Genomic DNA, 3,191 nt, shown 5'->3' on the forward strand with positions numbered 1-3,191 from the left:
AAAGCTTTAAGGGTAACCTTTATCACTTTTGGTTCATCTGCATCATGCATGGGCGCACACTCACATTCATCTCTCCCCCGGGTTGGAACATATATCCTGATAATGCTTGTTTTGCTCTTTGTACAAGAGCCTCCCCAAAAACCTATGAAAGATCACGCTGCCCTGAGCTTCGCACTCTCTCTTTGGCCTTTGACCATATAAGGATGCTGTGGAATCTCTCACCAAAACACGGCCAACGCACACAAAAATGCAGCCAGTCGAAAAGTTTCACCACACCAGAGACTTTAGGCATAAATGGTCAGAACTATTCTCAGCAGTTATGCATTTGCCTGGCAAGGCAGCCACAACTGTTTTAATTAAAACAATGAAATAGCAATTAAACAAATAGATACCTGGGAAGCAAGTAAAGGTCTGTAAATGTCCCCCTCTCCCTCTCCCTCTCTTAGGGTGAAGCCCCACGGTGCGCCACCACGCAGGGTCACGCAGACGTAGTCCCCGGCACCCATGCTGCGCACCGTCCCCCTCAGCCGAACTAGCAGGGCGCGCTCCTCGGGCTGTGCCAGCAGCGCTCCACAATAACGTCCACATCCACCGCACCGCCGTGTGACCCCCCCATCGTCTGAGTTCCGACCGAGTCCGGCCCGCTTTTTGGAGACGTCACCGCGCAGAGACCCTCCCCCCGGGCGGTGCGTGAAACCGGGTGACTTCACGCTCATCATTGCGAAACTTATATATGATGCTCCATGTAAAACTAATCCAAACCATGACGCAGGCCATCTACGCCTGTCCTGGGATTTGAAGGACGCTTGCTGCGTTAATTAAAGTTATCTAAATGTGTTGTTTTTTTCAACATTTGAAAATTATTGATTCTTTTATTAAAATGTATTGAAACATAATAATGTAAAAAACAAAAAAAAAAACAAAAAAAAAAACTAGAATAAATCATCTTACAATAATATTGGTTTGTTTGGAATATCCCACTGAATTAAGCAGTTACACAATGAGAAACAGACAGTATTTTATGGTTACTGTGTGTGGCTGTGATTTGACTGTAAACAAAGCAAGTAACCAAATGGCTAAAAAAAATTATTAACCAGTCTTTGTAATGAATTGTAAAAAAAAAAAAAAAAAAAAAAAAAAAAAAAGAGAGAGATTTTTTTAAAGTGTATATTGATGTATTTATTCTGCAGATGACAGTCTGTGTCATGGTCTGAGCACTTACCTAAAGGGTAAACTCTACCCTTTACCCTTTAGGGTTTAATATTATAGATTTAAATTGTGAATTTGGAATGTGTTTTCAAATATTTTAATTTTAATAATGTAGTGTTTAATATTTGTTAAATAAAGTATTTGAATCATTTTGTAGATATTTGTAATTGCATACATCTTCTTGTTCACCTTCACCCTGCTTCTTCGCGGTACTTCTGCTGACTTGAGGGTGTGGTAGATTATGAAAGGCTGCCTGTTAAGAGGGAGGGAACACTGTAAAGCACAAATGCACAAATAATTAAACAAATAAAATATAAAATGTGGCCAAGGCACAAAACCGGCAGGAGTTTCTGATGGGAGGATTTCACTATAGATGATGAAAAGAAGCAAGGCTGCATGCCTTAGTCCCGCCCTTTGTGCTTGTCTACAAGGAAATTACCACAGTTTTGTGCTGACAGAGAAGTAGACTTTAACGATAAAGAACTTCGGCTGATGATGAATAGATAAAACGTTGCAACTACTTTTTTTAATTAGTCATCTATAAAAAAGACAATTCATGCATATGAGATGTCTGATGACAACCTTTGAGTGGGCCGCACGCTCTCTTGTAAATCTGCTTTAGAAATTACAACTCACTGAATTGACTTAATTAAATATCTAAAGCAGGGTTCAAAGTGGGTCAAGGAACTCCGGAGGGGGGGTGGGGGGGTGGGGGTGGGGGGGTAGGGGGGGGGGGGTTGGGTTGGGAGATGATTTGATGCTAATGTGCTAAAACAATTTAACATTTTCTTATTTGTGAAACTGTTATCAAAGTATACATTACAAGATACTCCACATTTCTCATTATAATACAGGAAAAAAGCTGCACTTTCTTGCAAGAGTTCTTGCATAAATGACTTAATTTTTGTAATTTTACTATTTTTATTCCAAAATGTATGTTGTGAGCAATGCTCATGTTTGTCACATCCAATTTTTATTTGTATTTGACACAGACAGTAACTTTTTTAAGAAAATAGATCAGAAGACCTAGAGCTGCCATTGTTTTATACATTGCCTGATATGGACTAGAAAAAAGCTATTATTATTCCGTAATTATATCAATAGTTCAGCACAATCTTGCCTCCTTTTTATTAAAACGAAAAAGTTGTAGTGATCAGTTGTCTGGGAAGCTTTTATCGGATGCTTGATATGATGCTGGTTTTCACAACAGAGGTTTATCTCTGATTAATATCAACAACAAAAATGTTGGTTATTTGGTTTGCTCAGGGATCATAATTTGTCATATTCCATAAGAGTTTACTGGGCTCAACGAGAATCAGAAACAGAATACTTGCCAATATGGTGCAATAAAGCTTTGGAAATATAACATAGAATACAAGTTGTGAGATTCGAACGTTTCTATGAAGATTTAACCGCATAATATATCAGAATGCCGAACAAACAAGACAAAATAGCTGAAACACGTTGGTTTAACTACATGGGTACGAAATGGAGGGTAATAATAGATCAAGGAGTCTGTATTCAGGTGATGAAACGCACGTTTTTATTATTATTACTGACTCTGCTGACGTGTATGGAGTCCCCTAAACTCGCGCATGCGCACTCATTCACCAGAAGCCCAGCGTCTGTCAAGTTAAAGTGCTTCACGCGAAAATGAAAGCAAGATGGCGAGCCCTTCAGAGTAAAACCGACATTCCTTTTACAAAGCTAATATCCGAATGTTAAGACGCCAGATGCACTTTAGTAAGATACAAAATGTTGATTTAGGACAGGTTACGTCGGAATATTTGCCAAACTGACGTCGCGTGTTCGCTTTCTACGCGTCGCGCGGGACCGTTCGGTCACCGTTGGCGGCTTTATTTTGAAAATCCCTCCTTCCCCGTAAAGACGGCGCCGGGCTGTCGTGACCCGGTGCTCTGTGTGGAGTTTTGACGTGGCACTCCGGTTTTCTCCGAGAGAAGAGGACCACTCTGCTGTTCAGG

The sequence above is a fragment of the Fundulus heteroclitus genome, chromosome 14, assembly GCF_011125445.2.
Source record: "Fundulus heteroclitus isolate FHET01 chromosome 14, MU-UCD_Fhet_4.1, whole genome shotgun sequence".
Classification (NCBI taxonomy): Eukaryota; Metazoa; Chordata; class Actinopteri; order Cyprinodontiformes; family Fundulidae; genus Fundulus; species Fundulus heteroclitus.